This window comes from Poecilia latipinna, unplaced genomic scaffold (assembly GCF_001443285.1).
Source record: "Poecilia latipinna isolate Pla-1442-1.1 unplaced genomic scaffold, P_latipinna-1.0 Scaffold709, whole genome shotgun sequence".
NCBI classification, from domain to species: domain Eukaryota; kingdom Metazoa; phylum Chordata; class Actinopteri; order Cyprinodontiformes; family Poeciliidae; genus Poecilia; species Poecilia latipinna.
The window spans coordinates 82,706-99,134 of record NW_015113325.1 but is presented as its reverse complement, the minus strand read 5'-3'; the positions used below and the strand labels follow the sequence as shown (position 1 = coordinate 99,134).

At 38.8% G+C, this 16,429-nt stretch overlaps 1 protein-coding gene across 7 annotated transcripts in view; it reads left to right on the top strand.

The window, feature by feature from the left end:
- Positions 1-3,314: 3,314 nt before the first annotated feature.
- gulp1a (GULP PTB domain containing engulfment adaptor 1a) overlaps positions 3,315-16,429 on the top strand; it is a 64,093-nt gene continuing 50,978 nt past the window's right edge. Inside the window, exon 1 of one of the 7 annotated variants that reach the window (XM_015045133.1) lies at positions 3,315-3,530. The gene's annotated coding sequence lies outside the window, so the exon portion shown is untranslated. Of the gene's footprint in view, positions 3,541-16,429 lie in introns of all 7 variants that reach the window. The other 6 variants (XM_015045131.1, XM_015045132.1, XM_015045135.1 and 3 more) reach the window with 6 other exon arrangements.

The following is a 16,429-nucleotide window of genomic DNA, read 5'->3' as shown; positions in this document are numbered from 1 at the left end:
ACAGACTAACCAACACGTCCAGCAAAGACAACGCTTTTAATTCAAAGTAGAAACAAGAAGGCAAGTTATGATAATCACACAAAGAAGGAACTGACTTCCCAAACTGTTTCCTGGTATTACACCAATCCAGCAGATGCTGCAGAATCTTAAATATCCTGCAGATAGAAGCTGATATAAAGGAAATAATGAGTATTTTCAATGCATTTTAATGGATTTCCTTTATTTATACATGATAATTAAGAAAGATGCACTTTTCCAGAGAATACTGCATGTAGAAACGTTTCAACCCAGCAGTGAAGCCTGCTAATTTACCAGAACCCAGTAGAAGTGTCTGATATCAGCCAAGCTCACATTTCATTTTCACATTCTCCTCCTGAAAACAGACAGAGCATCATTTCCTTATCATCTCTGCTTGCTGAGCAGCGCGAAGACAGAAACGCTTTTCCACCTTCAGTCAATAACTGCTCTGCTGATGGATAAGTGGGCCAGTCCTAATGTAGAACTTCATCTCTTCAATTACAAACAGGGGAATTCATCTCGCTGATGATAACGTATATTTTAACAGAACGCTGCGTTGTGCATTGAGAATTGGATTCCTCTTAAAAAGCAGAGACAGCAGCACGAAGCACAGAGCGTCACAGGAAACGGTCAACGTGGCGCCACGAAACAGCTGGACACCGAATCCCTCTGTGTAATATCCACACATACAGGCTGCTGGGGGCAACCTGCCAGGCACTAATGAAACCTACAAAATACCAGGAAAAAAGCCTGAATTTAAAAGAAAAGTCTGAATTCTGACAAAAGTCAAATTTTGAGAAAAAAAATGTCAGAATTCTGGTAAAAATTTCTGAAAAACAGAATTCCAAAAAGAAGTAAGAATTTAGGAAAAAGTGAAAATTCTGAGGGAAAAAAATCAGATTTGATCAGATAATTTGAGTTTTAAACTTTGACATTTTCTTAAAGAATTAAATGCGGCTCAAGTTTTTTACAGTGTACATGTGCAGCTTAATGTTCGGTTGACGCGACTCATCGTGGAAATGTTATTCATGTCTAATGTGAGAATGAAAAGGAAAACAACGGCTGCAGTTAACGTCGCAAAAAACTGGGCAACATTTAAAACATTGTTCAACTTTTTCTTTGACAATTTGGCAAAATACAGAAACCCAATAAATTACAATATTATGGAGAGTCCATTTATTTCAGGAACTTCATCACAACTCATTATAAAAACTTATATTTCTGTTAATTATAATGTTTTCCACTTACAGCTAATGAAAAGTTGACATTTACATAATAAATTAATACAGAAATGTAGTTTAATGAAAAATCTGTTCACGGCCATCAGGATGGTTATTGTAACTTAGTGAATTTGACAGTATTTATGTTTGTCAGTTGTGGTGCAGAAAGTCGTCAGATTTACGGCAGGGAAGTGGAGCCCAGCAGGAGCGCTGCGGTGGAGTCGGAGGTGATCCATCTTGGTATTTTTAGCTGTCGTGAACTTGTTAAGGCGGCCATATTGGAACACGTCTTTAACTGAAACCTGGAGGCTCATAATTTATCTGCGGTGTCATCAGAACGGTCCCTGGAGTCGCCCGGCCTATAAATACGGAGTCGGCACCCGAGGTGAGCCTCCTCTGACGCCCACACTTTTTCACCTCAAACTTTGAGGCGCAGAAGGTCATTAGAAGGAAACTGTCAACCTGCCAGCTTTCATAAAACAGCTTTTTAATCCCTCTGTGTAATATCCACACATACAGGCTGCTGGGGGCAAAAACAAAATATTCCATTGATTGCTTTGAAGGAGACTTGTCAATCTGCCGTAATGGTCACATTCAGTGACTTTCCTTTGTTTTCTTTGAGTCTTTGAAGGATTTCCAATATTAAATATTATCGTTTTAATTGAAATAGGAAATTAAATGACCTCCTAATTGATTAGTAAACAATTAAAAATGCATCAAAATGCCCATCACGGGTTATTTAAATATGTGGGATTATTATTGTGGGTGCATGTTAAGAATATTAAACATTTGGGCACATCTGTATCTGTTTCCTTTGCACTTAAAACTGTTTTACGTTTGTCAAAACTCTTCCTGAAACATATAGTAGGTTCTTTATCCAGAATGAAAGCAACCAAAGGTTTAAAAAATATGTAATATGGCTAAAACATTGCTAAAACAATGAATTTTGAAGCAATGGTTTATAAACACATCATAATGCTTGTTTTCTAACTTCCTGTAAGGGTTAGCTGTGCTGCTCAGTCTGTTCTCTAGAATTTATTTATTTATTTTTCAGATTATCTGCCTGACACCATCACTAGTGACAGTTTCAACAAATGTGTAAAAATAAATATTTTATAAAAGTTGAAAAATGAGCCCATTAAATATATTTTTCTACTATTTATATATTTTTTTATTAATAATTAGTTGAATTTTGAAGCAGCATTCAGTTTCTATGCACCACAAATTTGGAACAAACTTCCAGAAAACTGTAAAACAGCTGAAACACTGAGAGCCTTTAAATCTCAACTTAAAACCCACCTGGTTAGAGATGCTTATGGCTAAATTGCAGGTTTTGATGTCCTTGATGTTTTTAATGTTTTTATCTTTACTTTTCATCTAGTTATTAACTTCTTTTTATTTCTCTTTCACACTGTCTATGTAAAGCCCCCCGGAAAACGTCCCAGTTCAACGAATCTATATCTAGGGGTGTGAGAATCCTTGTTAAATGACGTTTAACTAAAGTCCTACGGGGTTTAGAGTCCCAGTTGACAGCGCTTCAACTAAAACCCTAGAGGTTGGAGTCCTTGTCAAACTGTGTTTTTGACTAAAGTCCCAGAGGCTTAGAGCCTCAGTTAAACGACATTTAACTGAAGTCCTAAAAGGGGTTTTAATGTTTTTATCTTTTTTAATCTTTTTCAAAATGTCTTTCTCTTTCTCACTGTTTATTCAATGTCACATGCTGTTTTTATTTTCATTATGTAAAGCACTTTGAAATGCCTTGCTGCTGAAATGTGCTATACAAGTAAAATTTGATTTGATTGATTGATTTCAATGAAATGACTCCCCATAATCAATGTAAATAAATAATATTATAGCAACCCTAAACACAAATTAAATGTAGTATTAAAAACACAAAAGATGAATCACTTTTTAAAAAACTAAATCTTTGTGTGCAGGGCTGAGGCCCCCGTGTTCTCAGACTGTAGCTTCGCCCCTGCTGTTGAGCTTTCCAGATGATTTTCAGTGAAAAGCTCCTGCGGTTTCTGCGCAGGCATCATACCGGCTTTATGTTTTCTTTTCAGGCGGCCATTGTGTTGAATGAGCGGCTCTGATGTGGCCCCCGCCCCCCTGATTGTTTCCGGGCGTCTTCCTCCCCCCGTCCCTCCTCTTCCTCGCATTATTCCCGTTTGGAGCGGAGAGCTGACGTCAGTGAACTTCCAGCAGCTGTGGAGGCGAGCTGAGGAAGAGGAGGAGATGAGAGCGCTGGATGTGGAGCTTTCTGGGTTTCTCCGGACCTCCGCGGGTTTCTCTGTGAGTACAGGTGGTTTGATTTTATTTTATTATTATTTTTTAATCCGAATCCGGTCCGGTTCTGACGCTTTCTGGTCGGGTTTGGAGTTCGTGGCCGAACCTAACGGGAAACTTTTGTTGCTCAAGTCGCTGCAAAGTGCAGCTCGGAGTGGCTCCGCTGAAATGTCGAGTCTTGGCTCGGTTTCGGTCCAGAAATCTTTTATTTTTTCCGTTTGAAATGTGCGGATCTGCTTCCTCTGCTGCGCAGAATGCGCTCTCAGGTGGCGCTGAATGCCGCTGTTTGTTTTTGGCGCAGAATGTTTGGATATTTCTCAAAGTGCCACGCTGGGTTTGTCAGTCAGTTGCAGGTTGTTGCTGTAAATCCCAGCATGTGGAACATGAAGTCGACTTTATTCGAATCATAATCGGCTTAGATGGAGAGAAATGGGACGCATTCCTTCATGTGCAGCTCGTCGGAACCGCTGGAGCGGGTTCGGAAATGTTTCAGGGACTTCTGCTTTTTGTTTTGCGCCTGAACCATTGGATCCGGTTGTGCAATGAGTTCGGTTCGGGTTGATTTTAAACTCGGATTTCTCTGGTAAATGATTATAAAGTCTATCTGAACTTCTTGCCGGGCTGTCGCAGGTTTTTAGGGGGAAATAGACGCAGTGGGAATGAAGGTTTAGCAGGTTTTCCGCATTGTTGCCTGGAAAAATTGCCGCAAAATACAAATGCAATTACATTTAAATATCCTAAATATCTGCAGGTTCAAACTGCAAATAAACAGCATCACTGATACTTCCTGACATGCACATGCATGCCTTTCTGCTTTCTTTATGCCTCAGACTGTATGCATGTGGTGATGCAACAGCATGAAAACTGAACATTATGATTATTCTGATTGTTTTATTAAAATGTGTTAAATATGCAGTAATTTGTACAGTAGGCTGCAGACAGGTGTGTCAATTCATTTTCCTGTTGGTGTCAAGCTACTTATTATTATTATTAGTATACTTGTTCATTTTAATTAATAATTTCACAGATTTTAACACGATTAATTGCATTTTTAGTTCCGGTGAAAACCTTTGTTTTCACTCGTTTCTGGTACGACAGTAAATCTGACGCGCAAGCGGCATCCGCTAAGCTAACTACATCTCAGTCCAATGCTCCTAAGAGCGGTATTAATGGCATCATGGAGGAGCATTGTTGTGATGCTGAACGCAGGAGCTTCTTAAAGAGACAGAGACCCGATTTCAAGACATTAAATTGTAGTCAGATTTCATTTAAGTCATTTTTTTAATCAACTGAAGGTTGATTAAAACCTTCAGTTGATTTCTAGGCATTTTGCTATAAAATGCCTAGAAAATGCATAAGAATATTTAATGAAGTATATTTATTAAAGCATAGAAATACATTCTCGTCTTTGTCCATTTTAGGTAATATAACAGGGGCGACTGTGGCTCTGTGGGTAGAGTAGTCATCTTGTGATCAGAAGGTTGTAGGTTCAATTCCAGCTTGATCCTGCCTCATGTCACCCAACCCCAAACTGCCTACCGATCTGCATATGTGAGTGCAAATGGGTGAATGTGACTCTAGTGTAAAGTGCTATATAAGTTCAGTCCATTTACCATATTTATTTTACATTTAAATGTGTGATTTAACTAAAGCACAAAAAATTACATTTACTTCTTTGTATTTAACTTTTTTAAAGACTCTTTAGATGTTTAAGTATTGCCAATAATGTTGTTGAATAATAAAATGACAGTGATATTTTCAAACTTCCTGTCACCTTTTAACATTTTGGAGGTAAAATCACGCTGAACCATTGAAATCAGCTCTGATGCATTCAGGATTCAGAGCTTCATATTTGTGCTTCACGCTTTTATTTTGAAATGGGCAGTTATTGCATCCTTTATAATTTCTGGTATAATTTCAACCTGCCAATGGGACTAGAGATGGATATTAGCCACATGGCTAACGTCTCATGTATTTACATTCATTAATACGTATTGTCCCATTTTTAAAAATAAACCTGAACATGAAATTAGAATTGAGATACTGGATATTAATAAACTGACGATGTTTGCAAAGCCAAAGAAGCTAAAGTTTGCTCCAAACCTCAACCAGGACAACGTGTTAGCCACGAAGTGGACACTCTCTGCTGCCACCTAGTGGTCGGAGGTACTCCAAAAATTGTTTTTAAATGTATATGCTTCCTATATTCTGTATTCAGATCAACAATCTACGTAATTTAGATGTCAAAAAACAGATTATGTAATTTTAAAATGTTTTAAGCGAATTCAGATCATAAGGGCTTAAAAGCAGAATGAAACATGAAGCTAAAATAGGTTGTAATCTGCATTTATTCATGTTTGCACCCAGTAAAACAACAGAAATGGGCAGAAAGAGGTGTCTGAATGCCTGGGTGTCGGAGCTGGAAGGAGATAACGCAGGCGGTCCTGTGATTTCGCCTGACGAGGTTCTGATTGGACCAGGTTTGAGCCAAAGAAGCAGCAGGAGAGTTTTCAGTGGAAATGATTTATTCTGCGTTTTGGACGACCTGCAGAGAAATCCCTGACAGACAAAGTGGTTTGAAGGTGCAGCTGGCTCCCTGCTGGGCTCAACCAGACAGAAACTTCCGGATTAAAGGATTGTTTAAACCTCTAATGTTTTCGTTTTACTGTTTAATGATCCAACATCTCTCTGCTGGATCTAAAGACCACGAATATTTGGTCCAACAATCAAACCGTCCCACAGCAGCTCGTTAAAGTCGCATAATTTACTTTGTAGAAATTATTATTAATGACAATTAGATATTCAAAGTAGAAAATTTAAATTTTAAAAGCATTATTACTGTCATTTTTAATTTAGTTTTTAATTTCAATAAAAACAATTGTAAACACATCAACAGTTTAAGTCAATATAAATATTTATTATTCTGAAACAATACACTAGAATAATCAATTATATAATCTAAAAACTAGTTACATTTTTAAAAATTATTAAAATATGTTTAATATGTATTCATATTTATAATTTAGTATTTTTTTTAGTTTTGAAAATATTTATTTTCTGATATAACAAAATGTTGATTGTATTAAGAATATAGTTTAAAAACGCATCTATAATAATTTTATACATAATTTAAAATAATTTTATGGTAAATTAATTATTCTATTAAATATTTTAAATTCATAAAAAGAATTATCATTTATTAATTAAATAGAAATATTGGGTCGGGACTTTAAGTAATCATATTTTTGTGCTATATTTACAATATTTAGTGGAAGCTAATGCTAAGGAATTTATAGATGCAGAAAATAAATAAAAATATGTTTGGAAAAATTATTTTAAGTATGCTAAACATTTTCAAAGTTAGCAAAACCGCTAAAGCAGAAAGCTAAAGTTAGCTCTTCTGTTAGCGCGTTAGCCAGTAGCTCCGGAGCAGCTAAGTCGTAGCTCCAATCTGATGGTTGAATAACAGATTAAAACTATAAATATATTTGCTGTTGAGCTCATATGTTTCTTTATTAATTGATTTAGCAGAAGAATGAAAATGTTGCGTTTACACACAATGAAATTAATTTGATTTAAACATTTTTAATAAATTCCCTCCACACGCCAAGTGCATGTAAATGTGTGCATCGATAAACTGATGACATGAACTGAATGCTCATCATTTGTAGCAGTTTTTGCTGCAGACTCGGCTCTGCCTGCTGTTTGGGATTCGGTTCCTCTGAGTTTATTGTCCGTCCTGCGTGACGTCCAGCCGCCGCCTGAAGGAGGCCTGTGTTCGGTTAGCAGACTCCTTAATTAGTGCCGGTTCTGGTTTCTGTCCTCTCATCTCGCGTCTTTGTCTCACTTTCTCTTTGCTTTTGATGAGCCCCGTATTGTTTTCTTTAACTGGAGCCTCTCTCTCCGCTGCTAATGGAGCTTCTTTGTTCTCCAAATGAGAGAATATTAAGACCTACAAAGAGACTAAATAAATAAATAAGAGCAGCTTCAGCCCCGTCAGTAATGAAGGTTTATATTTAGTGCTTTGATGTCTGAATACAATGCCAGAGAGAGAAAGTGCTGCAGCCTCGTACGGATATCCTGGAACAGAAACAGGCCCACAGCATCACAGATCCTCCACCGCAGCAATCAGATAAACGTCCTTTTGTTTCGTATCAAATCCTTCTGGAGTGCGAGTCGCTGAAAAGCTGACCAAAGCTCCACATGTTGATGTTTGTGACGGTAGGACAGAAATCCTCCCACGCTTCCAAAATTATGAATTAATAGGAGCTACAACAACATTTAGTTTCTGTTTGGGATCCATGAAGTAAATTTGAATGTAGTTTTTTGACCTTTGCTGTCCTCCGTACTTTAAAAGTTTGAGTTCCAGTTGAACTCTGCGATTGTGACTGAAGTCCACAAATTCCCGGTCAGGCCGGTCGCTATAACAAAACGAAAACACAAGAACATGTTCTCAAATATCAATAAACTAATTAAACGCTGGAACTGGGAGATAAATATCCAAAATAAACAAATGGTGACGCTTAATTTGAAGGATCAGACTGACACGAACATGAAGGCGTCTTCATGACTCACTGTCTTCATGAAGCGTCATTCGGTAAATAATGACACTTTTAATGTAACGTTACTAAAGTGTCATCGGTTGTAAATGTTTATGAAGACGCCTTCATGCTCACGTCAGTCTTCTGTAAACCCTTTCACACAAAGCGCTACCAAATAAAAAACCAAAACAGACAGAAAGGATCATCAGGCCTCCGTTAGCGGACTGGCCCTTCAAAATAAAACTAACCTGAAACCTGGGGATAGTGATGACCTCTGACCTGAATATTCAGAGTCACATAAAGTCAGTTGCAAAGTCGGCCTTCCATCACCTGCAGAACATCTCCAGGATCAGAGGACTGACGTCCCAGCGAGATGAAACTCTGAGAATAAACTTTAAAATACGGTTTTAGTTTATAAATCACTAACCGGTTTAAACATTAAAGGTCTGCTGCTGCTGCTTCGACCTGCCAGAGCTTCACAGTAACTGGATTCAGTTACTTGAGTAATTTTACTCTGAAGTTTCTACTCGAGTAAAATTTCTGGGTTTTCTACCCACTGAGTGAAACAGACTCACACCTGCAGTTTCTGTTAAAGTTTCTGAAGTTTTTTATTCAAAGAAACTGATTTGAAAACATTTTCTTTTGCCTGACTTGTTATTTTTTTGTACATTATATAAATTATTGTCATTTTGGTCTTTACAACAGCAACATTTCCACCTAACTTTATATTTTGATCCGTCTGATGATGTCATTTTTAATTATTAAATGATTCTAATTTGACCAGTTACATTTTAATTTAACATGAGGATAATTTTTGGGTTCTGTGCAGACCTGTCAGCTCTTCTGGTTCCAGAACCAGAACCAGAACCAAACATGGAGACGCAGCATTCAGCTTCTATGCACCACAAATCTAGAACAAACTTCCAGAAAACTGTAAAACAGCTGAAACACTGAGCTCCTTCAAGCCCAAATGTTCAGATTTGGTTCATAATAACTTGAACATTGACCAACATATTTGGTGATAAACTGAAATGTTTGTTGCTTTTTTCACAGTTTATTGTCTTTTCATCATGTGGAGCAGTTTGATTTGCCTTTTTGCTGACATGTTTGTTTTACCAGTAATCTTTTTGTTCGTTAACTCATTAATTGGGTTTGGTCTGCGACCTGAGCAGGAAGGAGGTGCAGCTCCGGTTGGATGACATCATCGTTTAATTAACGAGCGTTCGAACACGTCGCACGGTCGAGTTTTGGCGGCGCGTTGTGATTCAGAGGAAGATCTTCATGGTGCGGTTATCAGAGAATTGATGTGCAGGTAACGTAAAGTCGCTGATGCAGCAGAAACAGACGAACTCTGCAGCAGGACGAGGAAGAGTCTAAATGAGTAAAATCTACGTTTTGAAGCTAAAAGTTGAAAATGCTTTAACCTGTAAAAAAACACGGCTGCTCCTTCTGTCTGCACAGAAAGTTTAATGAGCTGAAGGTAAATAACTCTCCCTAATTAGCGATCGGAAGCAGGAGTTGGTCCTAATGAAAACTCTCAGGGAGATGGATGGACCTCCAAGCTGGACGGCGCGTCTGCTTCCTGTTCCTGTCTGAGCTGATCAGGGTTTCTGCAGCGCTGCGACGCGTTTCAGAGTTAAACGAACAGAGTGGCTCCTCTCTGCTTTCTGCTAGCAGGCGACTTTCTGAAAGGTCAGCTGCAGAGAAAACAGGATCCTTGACTTTGCTGCATGAGGAACTGAAGCCTTTGCATTTATAGAGCATTTATAAAACTGAAGAGGAAAAGAGAGAGATGTTTGTAAAGGCTTTGTGAACCTCAGACGTTAAAAAGACTGATAAAACGGTTGGTTGAGTACAGTTAAAATCAAAATAGGAACTCGCTGGGGTCAGTACTTTTGTTTCACCTTTTGCTGTTCATGATTCAAACAAATTTCTGTAATTACAGAATTTCTTGTAATGTGGTTCTAGATGAAACTAAGCTTCTAAAAACAAGTAAGTGCATAGCAGAAACTAAAGCTAAAGCACTTTAGCACTTTAGCTGTAGCTATGGTAACCTTACATTACAAACATTTGCTAATGCTGAAGCGCCATAGCGCTTTACCAACATGGTATGTCAGTGTGATACCAACATTGTATTTATTGCAAGCTAATGCTAAAATGCTATAGCAATATTTTATTTAGCGGAAGCTAATCCTAAAGCCCTACACCAGCATTGTATTTATTGCAAGCTAATGCTAAAGCCTGTATTGAATAGAGGCTAATGCTAAAACAACATACCAACATAGTGTAATAAAACAAGCTGTTGTGTAAACAGTCTTCACTCCTTTCAAAATAAGAGCATAAAAATAAACATCTAACCAAATCAAACTTTATTCAATTCAAAGTTTACAAAACATTGAAGTAAATAAGAATTTATCTAGAAAAATTCGTAACTAAGTATGCTAAATGATTTCAGAGTTAGCTAAGCTAATTTTTGGTTTAGCGCTTTATCGTTTTTGCTAATTAAGATCTTTTCTAGGAGTCGGTTAAATCTATTATTGAGGTATGTGTGGTAAAATAAATACAATCATAATTGTTCTTGTGCATTTATGATAAATGTTAGAATCATTTATTTAGCATCAGCAGTGTGTTTTTAGGGCAGCTGGAGAAAATCAAACTGCAGAACTATAAACTGGTTTTAAAACACGTTAGAAACTCTGAATAAACCTCCAGGTTTTGGTAACAGTCCGGTCATCTCTCCTGCCATCCATCCTCCCTGTTCCTCTCTGACACCAAGCAGCTGAAAGTGTTTGAGACGAGGAGCGGCTCCAAACGGGCCGCAGCAGAACCCTCCAGGCGGAGAGGGCAGCAGGGTGTTTGAGCAGCAAAATGGATGCATTTCAATCTACTTGGGAGAAATTTATCAGCGCTCTCAGGTAGATTGAGGCTGAAGTTCAGCCTCGACGATCGCCATGACAACTGAGCAAACTCAATCTGCGGCTGAAGGTCAGCAGCAGCGATGGAGATGAATCTTTTTCCCAGGTTTTCTCATGATGTTTGACCCGGAAAAAACAGTTAAAATAATTATACAAATAATGTCTTTAACATAGCCTGGAGAATTAATAAAATGTACTTTTTTGCGGCACTTTTACCCAGTAACAGGTCTTCACTCTGATTGGCTAAACCTTCAGCAGTAACGTTGGTCAGAAAATGAGAAATTAAATGAAAATTTAAGAGAGAAAATGAGATCAGATTCTGATTCTTCTTTAATATCTATAAAAAACTGAATACATTTTAATAGTTTATGGATTATTTTAAAAATGAGGTGTCAACAGAGTTGTACAGTAAAATAAAACTTTGAATGAAGTGTGTTTTTTTATTTTTACTTTTAAACTTAACACCCAGTTTCAGCTGCTGGATGTAAGATCTCAGAGTGTTACAGCATCCAGTGTGGATTTTCTGGTTTTATTCATAGAAGATGCAGGTTAGGAACATGAAATATTTGGACTCGGTGCTACTTCACACACTATCGGCTGCTTGCTGTTAGTTTCTGCAGTAACAAGACAGTTTCCACTGTGCCCATTAATGCATATTAAGGTTTTATTTGGTGTTTTGAATTATAAAATTATACAGTTATTGGTGTGTTTAGAAGGAGTCTCAAGTATTTTCAGATTTTAGTTCCCGTACCAAACATGGAATTTTTTGATTCCATTGTGGAAGAAAACTGCAACATTTGCTCCATTTTCTGTCGAACCAACCAAACCCTTTGAGTAACCTGTTCTCCTCCTGGCCTGTGGGGGCGCTGTACCAAGAACCACTGATGTCGTTTCATGTCATTTAAAGGAGACGCAGGTCTTCTTCACAGGTGAACTTCCTTCAAACAAAAATGGAGGCATTAGATTTTAGCAGTTATTTGTCTTTGGTTAAAGACCACAAGCCATTTCTGCCGCTAGCGCTAAGCTAACACATTTGTTTAGTTGTATTTACCCAGAATGCCCTGTGCTGTAGTCCACTTCCTGTTTCTGGTCTGCTTGGCGTTCACATATGCATCTGAACCGCACCAGAGTTCACTTCAACCAAACTGAGGTTTGTAGGCGGACCAGAGTTACATTTTTTTTTTGGTCGACTTCACCCCTCCCAACCGAACCGGACTTTCCAGAACTACGGACTGGAGTTAAATTGAACCGGACTAAACAGGACTGGAGGGAATAAACCCTTAATATGTTGAATGTAGAAAATGGAAAATATTCCTCAGTCTGAGCGGCGTAAATGTTGTTCTGGTTATCTTAAAACTATCCTTGTATCATTTTTAAGCCTTCATCTCTGCTTTTCCTTTTATTAAAGTCCAGTTCAAAGCAGGAGACTCTTTAAAGGTTTGGAGTGAGTGAATCTCTTTGAACCCAGAAATGTGTTCTGTATTCAGAACCGTCTGTCAGCGGTTGACATTTAAAGCTCGGTGTGCGAGGTCGACGAGCTAACAGCGATTACGACCAAACACTTCCTCTGATCAGAACCAAATAACGACGCCTGATGTGTTCCTGTTTTATCTCTGGTTTTAACCCTTTCAAGATCTTCCTCCTCCTGAATGTCACAAAGACATCTCCTCACGGTTAAGGTTGTCCGTTTTGATTAATTGATGTCTCTGCAAGGCAATTTCCTGATGAATTGGAGTCTGTCGCTGTGAGAGATAAGCTAATGGGATGAGAAACGGTTAGCACTACACCTATCAAGTTTTAATCACAGCTGCAGCCATAAATAGAGCGAGCGCACATCTGGGCTGAATGATAAATCAGCTGGAAGCCTGCTTTATTCGCCGCTGTTTGCTTGGAACCAACTGGAAGTGGGTTCATGTTTTCTCTGATCCTCCCTTCGGTCTGTTTGGGGTCACGACCTCGCCGCTGATGCAGTCTGCGTTCAGCAGCCGGCGGCAGCATCTCCACTCAAACACGAGCCTCTCCTCCATCTCTAATAAGAGCCAGACACTTAGAAATTAAATTACAGCCGAGGGAAAAGACTGAAACCAAATGAGCTACTGGGGTTTAGCCGGGTTAAGTAATAGAAAACAATATCCTGCAACAACTGAAACGCAGCGGCATGAAAAAGTGTTTGCCCCCCTCCTGATATCCTATTTTTTTGCATCTTTGTTACACTTTAGTGTTTCAGAACAGTAAATATTAGTTAAGACAACACAAGTAACACAACATGCTCCAGATATTAGAAGACCTCCAAAGAAATTCAGGACAAATCAAAGCCATTTCTAAATCTCTGGGACTCAGTGAACCGCAGTAGCTGCTTTTCCATTCAACATACAATTGCACAATTTGACACTTTGAAAATAAATGTGCTTAATGGAAACACTTCAGTTTAAAAGAAACGCGTGTTTGATAAAAACGTTTGGCATTGGATGAGGTTGGTTTTTGGTTTATGTAGCTAAATTGCAACAGAACATTTTTCATCCCCATCAAACGAGTCGCATGATCAACAACAGGATGTACTACTGGCGTAAACCACAAAGAAGAAGACAGGAAGTAGTTGGAGGATGATGCCTTTTCTTATTAACATCGCAATTGTGAAATAATTTTTAGAATATTCACAAAATTCAATAAGTGATTAAGTTTGTTCATGTGCCATCCTCCTTCATGGTCCTCTTCGGCATTTCTACCAGTAGAAACATCCTGTTGTTGATCATGTGACTCGTTTGATGGGAAAAAGTGTTTCGATTGCAGATTTACAAAATAAACCAATTAAAAACGCCGCCTCCTAGTGCCAAATCTTTTATCAAAAACATGAGTTTGTTTTTTCTCCAAAATTGTCATTGCATGAAGTGAATTGATTTTTGTAATTTTCACAATTTTCTGGTTAAAATTATAGCTAATTCTGTTTGGAATCATTGGATTTTTGTGAATTTTGGTTCAAATTGAGTAATTTTAGAACCTGGAGTATTTACTTTCTACTCCTTCTGCCTTTGAGTTGGCAGAAACTTTAATCTAAAATAATTCTGATGGACGTTAAATTATGACCAGGATGTAGAAACGCTGCAGCATGAAGACAGTGAAGCATTAGCCAGAAGCAAAATGGCTCCCTGTGTATTGTTTCACAACAGGAGTTTACTGCTGATGCTCTGGTTCTGGTCGGGTTCTGCATCCAGAACAAAGACTTTCCTGTTTAACTTCAGGAAGGCTGCTGACTCTGCTCACCGTTCACAGATTTAATGAGAGCAGCTCTGAAGCTTCGGCCGTGTTTCTGTTCACACCTTCATCTGAAAACAGATGATTCCTGTCTCCTCTGCTCAGTTCTCTGAGCAAACAGCAGGGGGCGCTACAAGTGTCAAGATTTTGCTGTGGAAATGACCTTCAATTCAGAACCTTAATTCAGTTTTTCTCCAAAAGAATCAATAAACTTTTATTTTTCATTTTAGTTCATGTGACAGAATTTAGTTTTCATTGGTGAACAAAACCATCATTTATGGTTTTGACGTTTGGTGAAATTATCCAAACTAATATTTTTGACTTCTGATCATCATAATTTTTAAATAACTTTGTGGCTGGTTGAATTTCAGTGATTTGTTTTTTATTAGTATTTATTTTTAATAAACCTTTAATTATGGAATTCTGGTTTAATATTTGTAGATTTTTTTTTGCGTTTTTTTATTTTCTTATTTCTTTTTTATTTATTTAAAATGAGTTGAATAATAATAACAATAATGACATTTCAATGTCGTTTTGTGAAGTCTGTGCAATGATGAGTGAAATCAGTTTGTTTTTATCGCAGCAGCTTTGCAGCGTGTGAAAGTCTGAATGCTTCCTGGTCAGAAGATGAAGAGGAGCACATCTGGGTGATGAAGAGCCTGGTTGATGGGCATAAAACTCATTTAAAGGGAACATTAGAAGGATACGTTTCTGTTTTATTCATGAGATTCTGCGTACATTTAACATCAGCAGCGTTGAAAAACCCGTCCTGTCCATTAATTTCCCCCCGAGCCGCTGAGAACGGCTCGGCGCTTTACGGCTCTTTTATTCCTTGATGAGCGCCGTTAATTTCTCAGCAGGGAACGTTTCCTTTGTCCAACATGGCCGCACCGGGAAGCAAACTGGCAGCACTTCTGTGGGTTTCTGGGTGTTTCTCAGACGATGGTTTCTTCTCTCGCTCCAATTTTCAGGCTGCATTATCTCCGACTCGCAGGCAGAGCTGCAGAGTAAACACCTCGTTTTATTATTTCCTTCTTTTGCTATCAGTCAGAAAGCCTCCCCCATAAAGATCACTCACATTAAACTAATTGGATTTATTTGGTCTCATTACATTCATTCTGTTTGGGTTTGAAGCGGGTTTTTGTTTCTGATGCGTCGGTTTGGACCACAGTGTCGGTTTATTGGCTCAGATCCTGAAATCTGAAGGTTTTCCTTAAGAAGCATGATATTTATTAATCTTAAGGCTCGAATCAGATCAAGGTTGGGAAAATGTTTCTTCAGATGTTTTACAGCAGGATGGTCCACCAGACGAAATGCAGCTTTTGGGTCATTTTTAGCCCCTGGACTGATTTATTAAAATCCACTCTGCCATGTTTGACGGCTCTCTGAACCCGAAGCTGTCGGTTATTTTCTGTCATGAAGTCGTAATATGCTGATAAAATCACACTAAGAACAGTGGTTATTTCACGAGAATAATGTAAATTACGAGAATAAATCAATAATAACATGAGAATAAGTTGTAATTTTATCAGAAATGCTTCACAATGTTGTGTTAAAATGAGGAAAGTTGAGCATCTTATTTGTATCAAATTTCTGCTTCAGTACAAATAAGGAAATTCTTCATTTTTTACACATCAGCATCAGATGATCAGCAGGTCAGATCAGTTTCTCTCTCGAGTATCTGCTAATCTCCTAACATGAAGGACATGAAACGACTTATTGGTTCTCCGCTGATCTTACTGTCAGGTGGGATCAGAGCAGGTGGGATCAGGTGGGATCAGGCCAGATGAGATCAGGTGGGATCAGGCCAGGTGGGATCAGGCCAGGTGGGATCAGGCCAGGTGGGATCAGGCCAGGTGGGATCAGGTGAGATCAGGACAGATGGGATCAGGCCAGGTGGGATCAGGTGGGATCAGGCCAGATGAGATCAGGTGGGATCAGGCCAGGTGGGATCAGGCCAGGTGGGATCAGGCCAGATGAGATCAGGTGAGATCAGGCCAGGTGGGATCAGGTGGGATCAGGCCAGATGAGATCAGGTGGGATCAGGCCAGATGAGATCAGGTGGGATCAGGCCAGGTGGGATCCGGTGGGATCAGGCCAGGTGGGATCAGGTGAGATCAGGCCAGGTGGGGACAAGGCCGGAAAAGGAAAGGGGGGGGAGAGGAGGGGGAGAAAAAGGGGGGGAGGGGCAGGGGGG